This window comes from Gadus macrocephalus, chromosome 9 (assembly GCF_031168955.1).
Source record: "Gadus macrocephalus chromosome 9, ASM3116895v1".
NCBI lineage: Eukaryota > Metazoa > Chordata > Actinopteri > Gadiformes > Gadidae > Gadus > Gadus macrocephalus.
This window is the reverse complement of record NC_082390.1, coordinates 3,952,918-3,974,687: the sequence shown is the minus strand read 5'-3', so window position 1 is coordinate 3,974,687 and position 21,770 is coordinate 3,952,918. Positions and strand designations below refer to the sequence as shown.

General features: G+C 44.7%; 2 protein-coding genes across 2 annotated transcripts in view; one reads left to right on the top strand and one right to left on the bottom strand.

Moving 5' to 3' along the window:
• Window positions 1-21,770, top strand: part of sin3aa (SIN3 transcription regulator family member Aa) — a 533,056-nt gene that overhangs the window by 136,080 nt on the left and 375,206 nt on the right. The gene's annotated exons all lie outside the window — the stretch shown is intronic.
• The window catches only part of lingo1a (leucine rich repeat and Ig domain containing 1a), a 95,232-nt gene that overhangs the window by 51,117 nt on the left and 22,345 nt on the right, over window positions 1-21,770 (bottom strand). The window contains exon 2 of the mRNA XM_060060283.1: window positions 338-496. The gene's annotated coding sequence lies outside the window, so the exon portion shown is untranslated. The remainder of the gene's footprint in view (window positions 1-337; window positions 497-21,770) is intronic.

Genomic DNA, 21,770 nt, shown 5'->3' with positions numbered 1-21,770 from the left:
CAAAACAAATTGCTGGAAGACATTTGAATGCAAACTCTAAACTGGGAATTTCTCCAGATCGACCCCAGGTAAAGGCAGATAAAGTAGGACGATACGTGTGTACGTGGCAGAGCATGGCATTATCCCCTTCAGGGTACGGTTGTATGATTCCCATCCCAAAACTGTATAAACGTGACTTCCACAATCCGGATTTTCATGCATGTTTCACCCAGCAGACGCGCTAGAAACAAAAAAAAAACTTTCTCTGTAGTGAATGGCGGACGCTCGAGTGTGGAAGGGCGGCAGATCATAGATCATTCTTGAGGCGGGGGCGGCGCCAGCTTCAGGTATTACTCACAAGCAGTAAGTGCTGTCCCACTGGTCGCCGACACAAGGACAGAGCGGCAGGCTGTGAAGAGGCCGGCGTGGAGAGGTGGGGACCTTCGCGCTTCAAGCCACATGCCCTCCGTGCATTCCACCCCTTTTGCTCCCTCTCTCCACCTCGCCCAACGCCTACCTGTAATCACAAGTAAACAGTGGAGAAACGTTAACCTCGGACGAAAGTGAAACAAGTGGGGGAGAAAAGAACACAAGAAACAAACGTGGCGTCTCCTGGTGCTCCGTTTGATGTTTTTTTTTCCAGTAGCGGTGACCATGACTAAGTAAGTGCATGAATTATACATGAGTTAAGTTGCTGGTTTTGGGCTTTGATTAAAACAGAGCTGTGTACACTTTGCCGAAAATACATTTTTTAGGTACAATTCTTGTATTCAGTGATGCAAGCGGATATGCCGTTTGAAAAAATAACAATGCAATGCTTCAAATACAGATCAACGTGTTGTGTTACCATGATTTGACGTGATGCTACACTTAGCCTATGTATAGTGTGCTTTATGGTCAATGTGATTTGACATTTCATTGATAACACTGGAATATACTATTAAAACACATTACATATATTAACATTAATTAAACCAAGGATACATTTACCAATGTTTCCCTACATCTCTTGTAGGGAGTCAGTCAAATGAAATGACTATTTCAGCCCCGAGCCTGGCTATCTCCTTAATAACCCCTCATAATAATAGACTCTGTCATTCTCCACGAGTGGCCAATGACAACATTTGGAAATGCCGAAGACATTTGCAACCTAAGGTTGAGCTTTAGAGACATTCAGGATTTCGGACAGTATTAGTATTTTTTACTAATACTTTCAAATATAATCTCTTTTAAATTGAATAATTTGAATTCGTCTGTATCAAGGCTCTGGTCTTGATATTCTTAACAGAATGTTTATGTATTGCTCTCTACCACAGTCTGCAGTTGTGAAACTTGGGAGGCTAATTTACCTCTTCAAAGCGAGGGTTGTTTGCCTGGGTTAAGGTAAGGATTATTTGGGCAACCGAAGGCTGGGTTTATTGTTAATTAGGAGGATTAGCTGATGAGACATTGTAGGCATCAGAATATGTGGGGGGAAATGTCCTAGATCACTAACTTTACGAGTGATATATGCTTTATGATAGAGTGAGATCGACAAAAAGAGGGGAGGACATGCAGCAAAAGCACCGTGGGGAGGAGTCGAACCCGGGTCGCTGCGTTCAGGACTGAGCCTATATGGCTCGCGCTCTACCTGGCTGCCCTCTAGATCACTATCTTTACACTAACCTGTATGCAACCGGCTTCCAGCAGCACACTGAAGCATCCCCCTTGACGTCTAAAGGCTCCCGGCCGCCCACCTCGAGCACTCTGCCCTACCTGACGTGACACCCTGGGGGGGGGGGGGGGGCATGCTGCAATAACGGACATCACATGCTAGGCTCCCCCTTCCGCAACACGCCACGAGTCTCAATGAAAGCTCCATGCGTCACGCGCCTGTCTGAGCCGCTGCGGGCTATTTAGCTTAAAAAAAAGCAGGGCTGGGTGGAACGGGGAATTGAACCGTTGCTTCCCCAACTTGAAGGCCGTCAGAGGCGGCGTGGTGAAATTATTCCTGCCACTCTTGTCACGTTGACGGCACCGTTGGGAACAGCCCGGCACCGCGGGTCCACCTGGCGCTGCGATGTACCGAATGGAGAGTTGCTCATTTATGCTGAGAGGGCAGTATGGCGACGGGCGAGCGAGTTGTGCTGAAATAATAACAAGGGAAGCTCAAAGCCCGGAAGTCAAGAGGGGTGGGGGGGGATACGGAATGCAGTTCCTGTTCCGCCAGAACCACGGATGGAAGGGGCATCTAGGGGGAATATAGGCTAGTTAGGGTGTCCCACCGCCAGCTGAAAAGGTACTGGGTTCGAAACCCCGGTGTCTTTTCGTACTATTAAATAACCAGACTTTCCTACAGTGTGTCCTGTGGACTGTGGACGTTACGCAAGACGCCTCACCTCGGGGAGGTCCTTATGGCCGGTGGCTGAATTCAGTGCAGCTGCGTCTGGGATGAAAGCGTCTGCTAAAGGGACTAGATGGGTAAATGGCCAGTCTTTAAAGGACAAGAAAACGAGGCGATTTTCCACCCCTAACTCTTACACATCTTTGAAAGAAGCAAAGCAAAGGACTAGTGCTGTTGAAGGACACCACCGGGGAGGCAAAAGGAAACAGACATCTCAAGGGTAACAAAACCTCGGAATAACAACTAAAACCAACACAAACACATTACCAAAGGGGCCGCAGAGCCAGCGAGCACCGACCCCTCCGAGGTAACGGAGAACAATCCCACTAATTGTCTTAAATCGCCTCTCCGAGCCGTGTGCCATAGCCGCCGTTCGAGACGCTTCGGCTTCTTCCCTCTCTCGCTCCCTCTCGTCGCCGGTTGTCTGTGCCAAGATTAAGCTCTATCTCCCCGCGTGCACATGGATGACGGGAGTCTCCAGGGCTCCACGCCGCACCGCGCAGTCCCCCCGCCGCCCTCCCCCTTTACATCCAGGCACCCGGCACTCCACCAGCCCAACGTTTCTATTTTCAAGCAGGTTAGCTCCCTCTGCCAGCAGCCGCCTGACAGGCTGGGGCGTCACCGGGGCGGCGTGCACCCAGCGCTGCCCCGCAGCACCCAGCGCTAACCCGCAGCACCCAGCAGGACGCAGACGAGCACCCGGGTGACTCAGGGGAGACGCCGGGCTTATGTTCCGAAGTCCCCCTGCCAGTGGAATGGAGTCTACTCTGTGTGCGTGCATGCGTGCGTGTGTGTGTGTGTAAGTGTGGCGTGTGTGTGTGTGTGTGTGTGTGTGTGTGTGTGTGTGTGTGTGTGTGTGTGTGTGTGTGTGTGTGCGTGCGTGCGTATTTGTGTGTGTGTATGAGTCTGTCTGTCTGTCTGTCTGTGTGGCTGTGTGTGGCTGTGTGTGGCTGTGTGTGTGTGTGTGTGTGTGTGTGTGTGTGTGTGGCTGTGTGTGTGTGTGTGTGTGTGTGTGTGTGTGTGTGTGTGTGTGGCTGTGTGTGTGTGTGTGTGTGTGTATGTGTGCATGTAAATGTGTGTGTGTGTGTGTGTGTGTGTGTGTGTGTGTGTGTGTGTGTGTGTGTGTGTGTGTGTGTGTGTGTGTGTGTGTGTGTGTCTGATGAAACTTCAGACTTCAAAAGGAAGGCTGAGTTTTAAGACCTTAGCCAAGACCTTGTTGAGTCTAAATGTTTAACTCCAGCTACAGACATTTTTTGTACAGCCAACCATGTTAGAGGGGACAGATTATGTGTCTGAGTGTGTGACTGAGTACATATGTGCGTGTTGGTGCATGCAGCTATACACGTGCGTGTGTGTGTGTGCGTGTGTGTGTGCATGCATTTATGTGCGTGGGTTTATGTTTCTACCAGTGCATTGGTCCCTGTGTGTGTGTACACTCGCGTGTGTGCGGGAAAAATGTGTGGGTTTGTCCCTGTGGCTGTGTGTTTGTCCCTGTGGATGTGTGTGTCGCTGAGTGTGTGTGTACTGTACGTGGGTGATTAGAATTGCTCAGGGAAGGCAGAATGAAAGATTCATTATTCAAATAAGGCTACATTTAAATAAATAAAGGAAATGCTTTATCCATGAGGTGTCAGCAAACTACTGCATTATAGTAATATCCCAGTAATACTTAGTCATACTTCTCTCTGTAATCTTATACCAAACTCACAACCAGGGATTCCATATTAGTTCATTTACCCGTGTTTTAACACAGAAAAAGATTTGAGATTTGCGAAGATTATACCATCATGATATTATCCAACTTAAATCTGCCATTACTGGAAAAGAATTCCAGTCACTTCCATAAATGTGTGCATCCTGATGAAAACCCCCAAAACCTCAGCCTGCATTAAATATTTAGTATATGTATCTTTTTTAACATTCTGTTGAAAACCGCAGAATCTCAGATGAAAAAGTAAGAAAGTGTAAGAGTGGTGTACACATAATTAGTGCGGTTTATCATGCGTTCGTCATACGGGACATACATTACACATCAATAAAACATCCGATATACTCAATAATTCATTCATGGCTTACGTACAGTTAACCTTATTGTGCATGAGAGTGATTATGCAAATGATCGTTCCCAGTACTGTGGGAATAAAGTTACAGTCCCATTAAGGCTAAGTTCAGCCCTGTGTGTCTGGACTGTTGATGGACAGTCACTTGTCATTAGGGGCACACACGGATATTATAGGGTAATAATGGAGCGTATATGCAATGGAGACTGTGAGGGAAAACCTTTTCAGACCATTTGTCAGCACGTAGGCATGAGCACACAATGGCTTTGAAGGAGCAGAGTAGCTCTCAGACCAGAATTAATATTACATGACCAGTGTACTGCTGTGCCCAACACACACACACACACACACACACACACACACACACACACACACACACACACACACACACACACACACACACACACACACACACACACACACACACACAGAGAGAGAAACACACACATACACGTCGCTACACAGCTCCACACACACAACGGCATGCACAGACACATTGATCCAAATACATGCACATAGCTGCACACACACTGAAACAGCTGCATCTACATGTATAAACACACACACACACACACACACACACACACACACACACACACACACACACACACACACACACACACACACACACACACACACACACACACACACACACACACACATCAATAATACAAAACAAAAACAAAGGCCTCTGAGGTAACAACTATGTAAGATGCTAGCATTTATTAGCAATAGCAGGCCTCACGTTGTCTTGTTACACCAATTACTTAATACATTCTGGTGGGAGAGTTGAATGTTCAAAAATGCAAGCAAACATTAAAGTTGCTCTTGCCTTTACCAATTGGTTTCCTTTTAGAAAGAATTATATTTATTATTTCCTTTTCATTTTTTAAGGGTTTTTAAGTTTGGGTTGTAATGGGCTTTTTAATGAGTTTGATTTACCCCAGGCAGAACTGGAGACCTTGTCTCAGAAAAAAAAGTTGTCTAAAGCATTTTGTTTTAGAAAGTAAGTGCCAAGTCAGCATAATTTGACCTTCAAGGCTCAGTAAAAAATGTTACCTTGTCCTTCATAATTATATCGTTGCATAAACTGTATGGACCTACTAACCTGTAGAGTGTTATTAAATCAAGCCTCCAAATCAAGGTTTGTATTGAACAACAACATGAGCAGCATTGCACCCCTATTATCCTGATATACTTTTGTTCAGATGTAGCCCCCGGTTCACGGATCATCTTCCCAGCCTTTAACTTCTAACAATCGTGTTTTAATAGGCAAGCAAGGCTCGTCCAGAATGAATGAAGTACGGGGTCACCACACATGCTGTGCGGAAGCTCCAGGAGGAAAATTGAATGTAACCACGGGGAGCCGGAGCGTTGCAACGAGGGGGTAAGAAAGAAAAGAGGAGTCTGGTCATTAAGTGTGAACCCGATAACACTCAAGATCAGTACCAAATTAGATCCTACATTTTGTCGGTACTAGGCAAATTTTTTCCTTTGCTACTTGACACATTGGTCACATAATTATAAAATCTCGACTTTGAATCTCGAGATTGATCGATAAGGACAATTATTTTTGCTATGACAATGGCCAAGCGTGACACCAGCTTAATATTAACAAATCACATCACCCATTGTGACGCGAATATGTAGTTAAAAACCATAAGAAAGTAAATGAATGAGCTGACGACTCAATTCGACTTCCTTCAGCGCAAATCCAAAACCCTGGTAACACCAACAATCACGGCGAAGCAATTATGCGTTTCGATAGCACTTTCCACGCTTCAATTGACTCCTCCAACCCCACTGGCCCCAATGAACGAAGCTTTTATTAAGACGTGAATGACTTAATTTAAAAGTGTACACAACCAGGGTGATTGGGGGGGGGGGGTGGGTGGAGGGGGGGGGGGGGGGTACGGGCAGAGTTGAAGCCGCTGTTAGCCTTTCAGCTTGAAGGGTTAGCGCACACTGTGTGAGGCTACGTAGTTACATCTTTAATTGGAGCGCGGCTATTTAAACTGGGCCGGGCGGGGATGGTGTGTCCAGGGGCCTATACGCTCTGTGCCAATTAAAGGACCTCCGATTAATCAACCGATAATTGGTGAGGAGCAATTCATTCCAATTGAACTCCTTTGATCCCAATTGGTGTTTCTCTTTTTTTTTTCTTTTATTTGATCGATCAGCCCTTCCTGTACTCACCACTATTACAGGCAGGTTGTCGGATTTTCAAATATTCAGCCGTATGTTTTCAGTGGTCGGGATTAAAGCACGCGAGACACCAATCAACACCAATTCCAGAGCAATCCATCAAATTCTCCTCGCCTCACACAAACAAATTAATCTTAGACCTGTAATTATATTATCATTATGACACAGCATACACCTAAACATCCTGGATAAGTGATGGCATGAATCATTCCCAGCTACTGTCTTTGATTGTGCAAAGGAACCAATGTTTGTTGATGGCCTCTTTTTTTTCCAATCAGACCCACCGCAAAAGCAGAGCTGTTAGCGCACACGTTAGCTAGCACTATTAGCAAGCACTATTAGCGCACTCAACTAGCGGGTCGCGAGTGCTCCTCAAAACAAAATAAACTGAGGATGTTGAATATGCCTGTTTGATGTTTTGAAGCTTGTTTGAAGCAGTACACCTAACTACAAAGGGAAACGGTATATGACAGTGAATACAATTTTAATTAATGTTGAGATTTAAATAGGGTGATCGACAAAAGTTTAAACCAGAATCAACAAGATTAAATGTTATCCTTTCATCTAATTTTGGATGAGCGTGCAGGAAAATTATTTGCATCTTTAGGTTTCAAGGCAACTGTATTATATTCCTCAATGGGAAATCCAGTTTAACCACCTTAAAACATTTAATTACAAATCTAAAAGCCCATTCGGCAGATTGCATTCACACCTTTGAATACATGTTTACATTAATGAGCCTTGGGAACCCAAACTCTGTCCAAGCCATTGAAAGCACCACATTACTTGACTTTGCTGGCTTACTGTGTGTGTCTGCCGCAAAGTAAGACAAAACATTTTCTACTCCAAACAGACAACATGGCTATGATATTACCCCCAATTCCTAGAGTCTCTCACACCATCCCTTCTTCATCTGAGACAGAGGAACGCAACACACTCTGGACCAGGAATGTTATCATCGCCTTCTTATCAACACTAAATAGTCCCTGACAGAACATGTTTAGTCTCTCTTTGCAAACAAGACACAAATCTGCATCGATCTCGAGCAGTCCCATAGAGTTCATTGTTTCCGTTGTGACACAATTAGGACTCATTTTACTTTTTTGCTCGTTTAATAAAAAAAAGTAAAAAAGTATTTGTGTGCTTTTAGCTGTTAACATTCTCCTTAATGGCCCCAGAAGAAAAATCCTGAGTCCAAATGTACACCCAGGGACATTTAATATACAAATGGTTTGCAGTGACAGTCCAAGAAAGAAGAAAAAATGGCAAATTATACGATGGCAGATGGTGTGCAATGACTGGAGATTTAGTGCATGACTAATAAAAAGAAGTGCTGCAAAAAGCACTTCAGCTTATTTCATCAGCATAAATTAAATAAATTGCAATTGAATGGCATTTTAGGGGCTCTAGATTAATGTCGAATGCACATGTATGATCGTCTCAGACCTTTTTACTGGCTCAGGCTGAAATGTACTAGTAATGACAGATTGACTGAGTGATTGACCATATGTTACTGCTGGTAAAGTCCTGCATGCATCCTGTAAACCATAACCATTATGTGGGCTACTATTATTGGAAACAGTGCTACCATTGTTGCATTATTGCGTCTGTGTTTTAGGACAATCGGGTATTTTGAAGGAAAACTAACAAAATACCACTTAAATCTGGAGTACATTTTGATGGAATGAGGTTGACCTCAATTGTGGAGCGTTAATTAATCAAGGCCCATCCTCCAACAGAACCGCATGGTTCCATTGATTGTCATTACCCCCAGTGACGCCCCTCCCCCTCCCCCTCCGGCATTACTTATTTTATTCGAGGTAATCAAGTCATTCAGCCCTTTTCATGTTTACGGTCAAGTGAAGAGTATCTATTTGACCTGCATCATGCATTCCAGCAATCACAGCAGCAAACTGTGTCACTGTATGGCTAATCTTATGAGTTAACTCAAACTAATTGCTCTATGAGCTAATTAGCTTAAAGGGCTATCATGCAAGAACTTTCAACATGGAATATTTCTCCAATTAAACATCCATGGCTGATTTCTTTTGATGGAGAATAACTCAAATTGAATGTAGCATGTGCATCAAAATATGTTTTGCTGAATCATTTCTGTGGACATCTTTTCATGCCGCCAACAGATAACAAGTAATACCTGCAGTGGAAACTCTGCTCTCGAGTGGTACTGGAGTCTTTTGGGTAATGAGACATTGTTGTAATGTCAGGATTATCGACTGGTTCTTGAAAATAATTAACTGTGCCTAAAAATGCACAGTCACAGAGCGTGAAAGTTACTTGTCTCTCGTGCATTCAGAGACGAAAACCAATTTACCGAACGATGACCTCTGCTGAAAGTTAAACACAAATTTTGACACCCCAAGCAAACTGCGCCACCTGACTCGCACCCGGCACATCTGGATGGCTGCCTGCCAGACAATGGAGTTGGTGCACTGCTACCCTCAATCAGCAGCTCTGAATATTGTTGCTCTTTCTAGCACGACGCAGTTCCCAACCCTTACTGGCCTGTTGCATCATGCACGTGCCTCCCCACACATTGTCATCAACCTGTAAAATCAATAACCCTTTGCACAAAACTCACTAGTAGGAATGTAAGACATGCATGTCAGGCACATCTCAATTCATACTATTTATTTAGTGGCAGTTTGCCCGTGGGGTATGAATTATTATGCGGTCTGTTAGTATGTACAGATCCTTTACAGGACCAGTTCAAACTTTTAAAATATAGACCGCATTAAATAAATGATGCACATTCGTCAGCAACCTCCTGCCAGAGGTTAAATAGCCAGTGCAAACACCCCTGTAAGCCACTCTTTATGTGCATTCGTCCCAAGTTCTTTGCATCAAGTCGATCCAAAACCATCCCACATACAGCCAACGTGCAACTCATTGACACATCACCAATTGAGCCCCAGAAAAAGAGATTCTCAAATAGGCTTGCACGTCGGCGTCTGGGTCTTCTGCAAATAGAGACTTCGACCCGGCACGAGCCGCACCCTCCAACGAGGTTTCTGCGGCCACCCTCTCAATGGTGTTAACTGTGATGTGAAAGCGATGAACCACGGGGAGTCTTGGGGGGCCCCCTCTTGTATGGATCAGCTGACAAGGAGACGGGGCCCTTGGTTTTCTTTCCTCTCGTCTTCCACACCCAGAGATAAGAGCCGTCTTTCAACTTGACTGACGTGTCGTTGAAGGGCAGCGGTCCGCGCCTTTGTGGTCACTTCTTGATCGGTTCTTTCAGCCATTCACGCGGTTTGTTTCAAAGGTAAACACACACACACACACACACACACACACACACACACACACACACACACACACACACACACACACACACACACACACACACACACACACACACACACACACACACACACACACTCGCGGCTGCTTTGTTTCCTTGGATACAAAATATACAAAGGCACTTCTCACATCTTTTTTTTGTTGTCGTCATTTTGTAAGCCTTAGGGGGGGGGAATAAATCATTTAAAATCCATTCTTGTATATATATATAAATACAGCCACACACACACACACACATGTCCCCAAACACACATACACGCAAACACACACACACACACACACACACACACACACACACACACACACACACACACACACACACACACACACACACACACACACACACACACACACACACGTGTGTTACTCTTACTAGAGAATTGATTACAGCTAGGGTGACGTTTCTTTTTGGGTTAAAAGCATTCCTGTTATAACCAAGATGAAAGGCAGTTCAAACCGAACCCGGAGCATTAACAAGCCTTCCCCTCGTCCGTTATTATCTGTTAATGATGGCGTGCATTAAATAGATCCTGCGCCAGGCATCTCGTGTCAAAAAGGGTGCGAGAAGGTGTTGCATTTAAGATCAAGGGCAGAAGACCCCCCACCCAGTCAGCCTCTGATACAGCAGCAGGCAGCTTGCCAAAGCCACCGTACACCTGATTCATCACCCGCCCCCCCCCCCCTCACCGCAACCTACTCAAACAAGCCTGTAATTATTTAGGCTGGAGAGCTGGAAGATTCATAAGGTAGCGCTGCCGTGCTATATTTAGCATGGACGTCAACTACAATGCAGTATGGTATTAACAACAGAAAACAAACAGGAGAAAAACGAAAGTAGGACGTGCAAGAAATAATATTAGTGATGAAATTGTTCGATCACATGCTAGAGCTGTCTGGCTTTTGGACCGTTGATAAGGGAGGACTGGGAAGACCCAGCCGGCCGCTGGTCAGTTTGGCTCTATAGAAGGAGGAGGTACGGTGGTCATGAACACAACGGAGAGAACTGCACAACACCCCCACAACCAGCACAATGGCCTACAAGCAACCGCCCCGATATATCAAAGGCAAACAGGTAGAGAGAGGGTTTTTCTTTTCGGTTGTTGTTGTCGTGGCTGCGTTCACCTCTGTGTCCTCTGGAAGGTCTATGGCACCAGAGTGACAGAGGATGGCCCAGAAATGTAATTACACATTCAGCCCAGGTCTGAGAGAACCCATTTGTCAAGCAGCACGGGGAAGCAGGTCAGAATATTTTTGTTCTCCGAATGGTTTAGTCGACAGTAAAATGCTAATGCTAAAATAAATCTAATTATATATACTGTACTTAAGTTGCACTTAACTACACTATAACACGATACACTACACTATATGGCTCCATACTGCCCCATACTATACTTGACGGCACTAGGATGTACCATACAAACTAAACTATTTAACTATTATTCGCCAAAGGCGAAGTGAATAGTGGGGAATATATATATATACTGCGCTATAATATACAATGCTATACTTTATAATGTTTGGATATACAGTTTACTATATGGGTTCCATTCAGTGAAAATCAAGACATTAGAATCTCTATTTTTTCCATTTCCTAAATATACTAAACTGATATAGAGTTCAGTATACTTCAAATAATACTATAACAAATGTATCCCGTTACACTGATAACAAACACAGATCAACATTATGTCTGGTGCATGCTGAGAGACAGGACAAATAAATAATTAAACTAAGGTAGGGGGTTTGACAGGTCTGATTGATCGAGCTCCAATCCAATACAGGCCAATAACTCACAACTAGATCAACCACCGGGATCAATGCTGGAAGTGACTGGAATTGATTTTTGTTTTTCCGCCTTTAAGAATGAAATGTGGTGTTTTTAAATATAATTTGTGATTATAACTGATCATATTACTGATAGTATTGAGGTTTCTACGATTCGTTTTTTTGTGTGCGATTGGTTTATGATCAGGAGCTAAAATAAAATCCATAACCTTTTTACTTTTCTGAATGGTGCAGTGTTAAACCGTAGTGGCTGGGCTGTCTTGTATTTGGTTCATTCAGAATTATTTAATGAGCATGAATGAGAACATTGAAACAATGCAGTCATTCACGTCAATTTATTCAATTTTCCCCTTCCTCTCATCATTATGACGTTAAACTCATTAAACCCTGTAAGGGTTTAATGAGACAATACTTTGCTCTTTGTCGTCACTCAGCACCCATCCGGATTTCAATTTTTTTTCTCTTGTAACGTCAAAAAGCCTGTCTAAGGAAAGCATTCTTTGTATCCGACGTAGCCATAGCGATGTATCAACGTCAGTGGTCTGTACAAACAGCAGTCAAATAAGCTGTTACATTTCCACACAAAATATTTATTCTTTAAAAAGCAACTGCTGTCATGAGAGTTTCTCCACACGTGCGCCCGTCATCTCTAAAACGGTGAGGTGGTGAGCGTTGAGGTGTCACAACACTACACGGGTTAGGTACTGCTTGTGGGAGGAGCATTCACAGGAAGGATCCTTGGGTAATGAAGAGCAGACTTGAGCTTCGAGGCTTAGCGACTGAGTGCACCTAAGTGAACCCTAGTCAGAGGAATGCATGTTCATACACAGGAAGAACACACAGCTGTAGATCTCTTTCTACCATCCATATTTAGAAAAAGAGTTGCCACTTAAGAGCTGCTTGTTGTGAATGAAAACCTTATGTGATCACAATCTATTTAGCGGTAGATTCTTCACCTTGGCGCCTGAAGTGATGACAGAACTCTGTTCTTAATCTATACCAAATGTCTGAGAATCTTAAGCACTATGCGTGAATTTCTTTAGTGTGGAAAAGAAAAAATAAATTCTCTGCAAAAGCTTTTGTAATACTGCCGTGTCTAGTTCTCAACAGAAAAAACGGTACAATGTATTAAAACCTACTCTACACACTCTGCATGCATAATACCGAAATACTGGCAGCAGATGAAACTTTCCAGCCCTACTCACAAAGTTCACAACCAATATAGCTGAATATTAAAACCAGCACTAGACCAAATTAATATATTCCTTCAGCCTCTATGCTTCACGGGGGTTATGTTTCACCACCAAGTGTGTGGGTAATTAGCAAAATGACCCATTATTGAAATCACAAGTTGGTTATGTACACCCAGAAGTAAAACAGACTTATCAGCCATCCGGTTGGTAAGATCGACTTGATCATACAGCTCCCATCGCACTGTGAAACGACACTCCCTTCAGATATGTCACTATGATGAAATGGCTTGTAATGCCTTGTTAATCAACATCACCCCTGCTGGTAAAATAGGTGAATTTTGCCGTTTATACCAAGTTATATGTTTGTGCAAACTCCCTCCACAAAAAAAAAGCTTTGTAACCAGGAGGACAAACCCCCGACAAATGACCTCCCACTTCCGAAGACACACAGGTCAAGTCATTTTGGGACCTTAAGTTGTCTATTGGCGTGAGTGATGTGGAGGCACGCAGCCCTTGGATGTGGCACACATCCCATCTGAGTTGTCCCCACTTGCCTTGGTCCCCCATGGGTGGTAGATGGATGGATGGATGGATGGATGGAAATAGATGAGTAGATCGATGGTTGAGTGGGTGGATGTATAGATGGATGGATGGATGGATGGATGGATGGATGGATGGATGGATGGATGGATGGATGGATGGATGGATGGATGGATGGATGGATGGATTGAAATAGATGAGTAGATCGATGGTTGAGTGGGTGGATGTATAGATGGATGGATGGATGGATGGATGGATGGATGGATGGATGGATGGATGGATGGATGGATGGATGGATGGATGGATGGATGGATGGATGGATGGATGGATGGATGGATGGATGGATGGATTGAAATAGATGAGTAGATCGATGGTTGAGTGGGTGGATGTATAGATGGATGGATGGATGGATGGATGGATGGATGGATGGATGGATGGATGGATGGATGGATGGATGGAAATAGATGAGTAGATCGATGGTTGGGTGGGTGGATGGATGGCGCAAAATCCCAGTTATGTTCAATCCTTCTTTTGTTATAGCAGACTAGTTACAAAGCATTTCCTGTTGTGCAATCAAGAAGTTGGGAAAAGGCTCTGATTGATTGTATTGCAATGTTACAGTGAATCAATAAAGTGTCTAGGACTAATCATATTCATGCCAGACCCTTTATTCTTTGTTGATATTACTGCATTCTTTTTCAAAACACCTCCGAGTATTTTGCTTCTTTTTATTCCATAACTACATTTAGAGGTTTGGTTTGGTTAGCTAAACAGCACACTAAACCTATAAAGAATAACATCAGTGAAACACAGGGCAACTTAGGGTCGATAACTGGCAGCTTGTTCTACGGTTTCCATACCATATATCACCCAGTTCCCAAAGCAATTTACAAAAAAACCTTTTGGTTGGTTCAATTGTCTCTCGAGGTTGGATGTGATGTTGTGATGCAGTTATGACACTTACACATATTGGAACACATAACACATATTTTTTGTGATTAAGTGCATATGCAAGACATCATTAAGACGAGACCCAAGAGGAAGACAGGAATACGTTGATGTTTGTTGCATTGATGTTTTAAGACAGCAAATGTAATCGTGTTCGTAACCATCAACACTATTTCTATTTTTAAACAAGAGGAGCAGCATTAGCTTCACTGTGTAGTCGAGTTGGGAACCTCCGAACCTCAGTGCTTTTTATGTACCGACTGAAACCGGTCGGTACAACCGAGAGCCAAAGCTGGACCAAGAGTTATGTATCTATGTTGGTTTTCTTGGCGGCCGCAAACAACGCATTAAAAAACAGTTTAAATTGCAAAACAGCTAGACTAGTTAGCAGCTAACTTACGGTCGAATGATTCAGTGTTGGAACAGAAGCCACTACAGTGGTGCTGGCAGTGGGATTAATGCTTTTTAAAGAATACTCAGCACTACTGTCTGGACACCAAGGGTTTTGAGAGGAACAGACAGACATCACATCTTAAAATAATGGACTGCAACTGCTCAGCCTACAATAAAAAGCCTCACATGCAAGTGCATTACAATGCTAGGTGCCCCATGGCCCAACCGAGAAGAAGAGAGAGGTTTTTTTTGTGAATACCGCAGGGTCCCCTGTCCTTTGGTAGCTTCCCGGCGTTTCTTAAACAGCGCTGATGTAACTCAGTTCATTCTGTCTGATGCTATTGATGTGGGATAACTTTGGCTTTCATCTTGTACAATGCTCCCTCCCTCCATGGCAGTAACTGTTACACGGAGCCGAGTAATGAAGCTGAACCTAGCTCCTAGTGGCTACATGTGGCTGACGGGGGGGATGCTTGCTGCATGAAACAAAAGCGTTGTCTTACAAGTAAGGTCAAAACACAAGACAGCGACGCCGTTCACCATAAACCTGGTGGATTGGAGGGCCATTATCAGATGACAAACGTCGCTCAATGCCTGTCCAGACCTATTCACTCACGGCATCTGTCTGGGGCTGGTTCCGCCAATCATAGTCATCCTCTCTGCATGACTTGTCAAGAACCATCTCCAATGAGTGTGTCATCTGTTCCACTCTTGTTTGGGTGAAGCTCCCCCAGGTTAATGGCAGAGCAGAAATGGAGTTACAAGCTAAATATTGAAACAAGCTGTGCCGATAGAGTGGCGTGGCATTTTATTGTAGTGCACTTTATTAGCCTTTTACATCTACCACATAATTACGGTGACATTTCTTCAGTCATTCTTTTTTGTTGGAAAGTATTTGCTACATGAATTTACCAGTTAAAAAATACTTTAGAGAAATATATATATATACATATATATATATAGACATCTTCGCCGTGTTTTCCCTTGCCATTGATGAATTTAAACTCACCAACAATGGAGGGTTTTCAGATAGGGTACAAAATGTACTGTTTTAGACTTGAAACTGCCTGAGACGTTTGTTTCAGTAGAAACGACGGTGCCTCTAGAGAGGTGTAGAAAGTTCCAGCAGCTATTATACAAATACACCTCATTCCCGTCTACATGAGAGAACGTTATCGCGAGATTTAGGGAGTTTTAATCAGACAGTAGAGTTTTAGTCCACTTCCATACTTTAAAACCTTTTCATTCTTCCAAAAATGTTAAAATGTTTGGAGTGAACTCTGGAGGTTTCAGAAAACAAGTGGATCCAGTCTGGCAAATAAGCTTCTCTTTTCCTCAGATAGAAGTAGGCAGGCTCCATGCTGATGGCTAGCCTCTCGCTCATTCCCCAGTGGGGAGGCTATGCGATTCCATAGTGTGAGCCTTCAAGAGCCTTCATCCTGGCATTGGGCCTAATTCACCCGGCCGCCATCTTGGTTCTACACGCAGAACTGAATGAGGCTTTCAGATGATTTTACTTCTGATGATTTTATTTCTGGTATATTTCTTGTAACTTGCTTATACGTATAGACTTCTCTCATGATTCTTATTTTATTTAATTCAAGTAATGTTGGTGTTTGGTCTCTACCAATTTCTATTAGGCTCGTGAATTTGACATTACTCACTATTATTTCACTCAATTATTCAAAGGAGTTATGCAATGAAGGCATGAGGGCTAACACCATTTCCAACAGCTCAGGTAAATTGTGATTGATGAATGCAAAAGTGTTAATTACTCAAAAATGAATTTGACATCTCAATTATACAATCAAACCTTCTGACATTTAACTTTATTATTCTAACACTGAGCGCTGAGACTCAATTATCAGCAGTTCACTGTGTTATATGCGCTTGCTATGGTAACTACGCTCTGAAGCACACTGTACATTAAGGCATATGCCTACTGTACTTTAAAATCGATGCTTGCTTTCCATGTAGTCCGTCTCTCTCTCTCTCGTTAAATCTCCCGCACATATCTTTCACTCTTTCACGTTTCTCACTCTCATCTCTGTCTCTTACCCTACCTGCATCTCTCTGGCCAATGACTACTAAAACTATCTCAAATTTCCTCTTTACATTTTTTTTTACTTATGCTATACTCAAATACTATTAGTAGGACAAAGTAGTAGGAGTATGTACGGAGTAGTAGGAGTATGTATGTTTGTATGTATGCATGAATGTATGCATCTATATATCTTTTAATCAATGAACTCATGAATAAATGAATACTCGTAATCCTCACCAGCCCAACATTGGACTGGTTCAACTGCTGCGGTGAGCCCAGCACCTCCACAGTCACGCAGTAGAAACAGAGAGACTGAGAAAGAGCTTCTTTGCCCAGGCCTGGCCATTAGGATGGGGAACACTGATCTCACCAGGACCCCCCCAGAGCTCCAAACATTGTCCCTCTCGTTTAGATCCAGGACTACCCTTGTTGCTTATGGCGTCACTTCTTTTTACCGGAGATAGGGTTGCTAGTCTTTATTGCGAATACTGTTACCTTTGCTATTTTTGCACAATCCTGCAAGAATGACGACTTAATTTCACCATCAAATCCTGCATGAATGTGAAGAATAAAGTTCTAGAATCATGCATGCATGTACGCATGCAAGCGTGTACGCATAACTCTTCTGTGCTGATTCTCTGTGCTGGATCTATTTTTAGTCCTTTATTTTGTGCGTTAGTCCCAGAAGACAAGTGTGAGAACTTCAGGCCGCCGTGGTTGACGGTCCTTTTTGACCGACCAAGTGTGAACACCCTCGGCAGCTGATAATAACATAACTCTTCTTAAGTTCAACTCAGGGCAGTCCGCAGAAGGAGATGACGAGAGCAGCAGGACACTCGGCCCACGGCCGCCGGAATGAAGCGTTTCTGAATGTCTGGCTGCGAGAGGCAGGGTCTACATGCCGGACGGAAATGGAGTCACAAGATGAAGAGGGAGGAGGAGAAGAGGACAGGAGGAGGCAAGAGAGAGAGAGAGGGACATACAGAGAGAGTGGGAGACACAGATGAGAGAGTGAGCTACAGAGAGAGGGGGACAGAGATCAGGGAGGGATAGAGAGTGAGAGGCAGAGATGAGAGGGTGAGTTACAGAGAGATAATTTAGACGCCAGAGAGATATAGACGGGGTAACAGACAGAGATGAGAGAGGGAGATACAGAGAGAGAGATATATGAGCTACAGAGAGATAATTTAGATGCCTGATTGATACCGAGAGAGTAAGAGACGGACGAGAGAGAGAGTGAAAAAGATATGAGGGCGAAGAGAGAGAGAGAGAGAGAGAGAGAGAGAGAGAGAGAGAGAGAGAGAGAGAGAGAGAGAGAGAGAGAGAGAGAGAGAGAGAGAGATTGGGATGAGAGAGTGAGACAGACATGACAGAAATACAGAAATGAGAGTGAACGAAACAGACCGAAGCGTGAGACAAAGATAAGAGCTACAGATATGAGAATGAGAGACACAGTCTGGAGAGTGAGACAAAGATGAGAGCTACAGATATGAGAGTGAGCGACAGTCTGGAGAGTGAGACAAAGATGAGAGCTACAGATATTTGAGAGTGAGCGACACCGACGACAAGTGGTGCAGAGAGATGGGAGAGAGATACGGAGACCTGATGCAGAGTGTGAGACACCGAGATAAGAGAGAAACAGGAGAGATGTGTGCGAGATGGCTCTGCCGTAGTGGAGGAGGAAACAGCTTGTAGCGGGAGGGAGAGAGAAGACGATCCCAGCTCGAGAGGGGCTCCTGTACGCCATCTTGGAACGATCGACACAAGCTGTGTGTGTGTGTGGGTGCCTGTGTGTGAGAGAGAGAGAGAGAGAGAGAGAGAGGAGAGAGAGAGAGAGAGAGAGAGAGAGAGAGAGAGAGAGAGAGAGAGAGAGAGAGAGAGAGAGAGAGAGTGTGTGTGTGTGTGTGTGTGTGTGTGTGTGTGTGCGTGTGTGCGTGCGTGTGTGTGGGTGCCTGTGTGTGTGTGTGTGTGTGTATGTGTGTGTGTGTGTGCGTGCTTGCGTGTGTCTGTGTGTATGTGAATGCATATGCGTGCATGGGTCCGTGTGTCACGTGGGTGCACGTGTGCTCTATTCGCGTGCTGGTGCATACGTGTGCCGTGTGTGTGTAGTGTAGTGTAGTGTAGTGTAGTGTAGTGTGTGGGTGGGCAGGTGTCTGTCTGTTTTTTATGTGTGTGCGTGGGCATGTGTGCGTGTTTGTGTCTGCACGCGAGCAAGCAAAGATGGAGGGCAGGGAAAGAAAGAAAGATGGCACAGCATCTAAGACTAGAAAGCAATTCTCCCGGTCCCTTCCTTCCCTCCCACTCACTCTCATTATGAACCAGTTCTCCTTCTCTCCCTCGCCAGGTTCTCTGGGAGGGTCCGCACGGGAGAGCCGGCTGCGTCTGGCACTACTGCTGCTGCTGCTATTGTTGTTGTTGTTGTTGTTGTTGTTGTTAGCGAGATCATTTCTGCATTTGAGGCACGATGTGGTTCAGGATAGGAAAACACACAACAGACTCTTTCTCCTGCCACTCTGCCACTCTCCCTCAGTCCCTCTCTCGCTCCCTCTCTCCCTCCCTCTGTCCCTCTCTGTACTCTCTCCGTTGCTCTCTCTCTCTCTCTCCTCCATGCCGGTTGCTTAGAGACATGTGGATATGGATTTGGATATATATATATATATATATATATATATACATACATAGTATTACATACATTTATTAGATCCACACCGGCACACTCAAATGTACACAAACCCACACACACAGGGCAATATTAAATAATTGCCCAGGTGAATGCTTAGTAATAGATCTACGATGCAAACCAAAGACGGTGCGGACAGAAAAGCCCTAATCTCAGGCAATTAAAAAATATATCAACCAATTATGGAAATACATTCGGATGAAGGCCTTATGTTCGCTTATAAGATTTAAGCTATTCTAAACGCTTGTTGGTTGCTCAGAGACATGTGGTTATGTACAGTAATGAGGGAACCCATTTCCATAAAATCAATTAGAGTTGAGTGGTAACTTCTTTCAAATAAGCCTATTTTCATATGGAGAATCCCTCCCTTAGCATCCTTGGGCTTTTAGTGATAAAACATTTTCTGCGCTGAAGATAATTTCTTCCCAATAATAGCTTTTGTTTTCCGCAACGCAAAGCGATTGTCCAAATCCAATGTCGTTCTGCCTCCGAGATAAAAGAAGAATCACAATATCCACAAAACATTCCATAAGGACCATCTCAAAAAACACAACCTCCGCCCACGTTTAAGGCAGACGTACATTATTGATAACTGAGAAGTAAAACACTTAAAAAATAAAGCTTGCCTCTTGCTTTATTGCCCATATTATCCTCCCCTTGAAGTGTGTGTGTCCCCCAGGGGCCCATCTCTTCAGTCCCCCCCCCCCCCCCCCCCCCCACCAAGACTCTCAGCTGCCATTAAAACACAGCGCTATCGGCCCGCGCACCAACAGCAGCGGGGCAGAAAGCCGCTTGACACAGACGGCGCCGCCCCACTGGTTGCTGGCTCCGGGTAGCGGCTGGAAGGACCAATTACAGAGCGGAAGGGGGACGCGTGAGGTGCGGCGGGCTGCGCTGACGCTGCTGACGTGTCGCCTCACCAAAGCCTTCCCCAGAGTAGTTAGCGTGCTTAGCTAGAGGCTGCGTCGATGACCGGGTGACAACGTGACAGTGTGTGTGGGGAAGTGGGTGGGGTCGGGGGCGCATGTGTGGTGGTGGTGGTGGTGGTGGTGGTGGTGGTGGTGGTGGTGGTGGTGGTGGTGGTGGTGGTGGTGGGGGTGGAGCTGGTGATGGGTACCACATTAACCAAATCAGGAGGAGCTTAGAGATGGGTCATGGCAGCTTACAATGCCATGGGGGGGGGGGGGGAAGTAGCACTGGGGACTAGCTCCGCCCCTTGACTCCGCCCCCCAGGGCAGATTGATTGATCTGTTTGCTGTACACTGAATCACTGTATAATACTATACCTCAAGGTCCACAGTAATCCCTCAACCCTTCTCTGGACGTTGATAAGGTGTGTTATCCCCACTATGGGTACACTTTGAGTGCCTTAAAAATCCAATTATCTATTCTCTGTTATGATAGGAGAGGAGTGAACGATATTCTAAGGGAACATTAGCCATTACTTTAACAGTTGATGCCACAGGAAACAGTGTTCCACTACATTGCCTGAGATGTTTTTGATTGCCACTCGGAAACAGTGATTCATTGGTGAACCGTCACAGAAGAGCAGGGTAATTTCCTGTCAATTAGAAGCGTGGAGCTAATCATGTGTGCAATACAAATGGCTGAAATCCTCCCTGGCAAAAGTGTATCTGATTGAACAGAGCATTTGCACACCTCTTAGATGGCCGGGTCTTAACGTCTTTTGGACCTGGTGCATGTTGCCCGGCGGCGACCCTTCACACGGGCCGTTCTGTGTTATCAGCCCACGCGTACCTCAACAGCTGTTGGGCATGGGTTCATGTCTCTTCTTATGGGTAGAGGGTAAGAGAGAGAGAGCGAGAGAAAAGAGAGAGAGAGAGAATGAGAGCAATGAGAGAGAGAGAGAGAGAGAGAGAGAGACAGAGCGAGAGACAAAGAGAGAGAGAGAGAGAGACAGAGAGAGACAGAGAGAGACAGAGACAGAGAGACAGTGAGAGAGAGAGAGCAATGAGAGAGAGAGAGAGAGAGAGAGAGAGAGAGAGAGAGAGAGAGAGAGAGACAGAGACAGAGACAGAGACAGAGAGAGAGACAGAGAGAGAGAGAGAGAGAGAGAGACAGAGAGAGAGAGAGAGAGAGAGAGACAGAGAGAGACAGACACAGAGAGACAGTGAGAGAGAGAGAGAGAGCAATGAGAGAGAGAGAGAGGGAGAGAGAGAGAGTGAGAGAGAGACAGAGACAGAGACAGAGACAGAGAGACAGTGAGAGAGACAGAGAG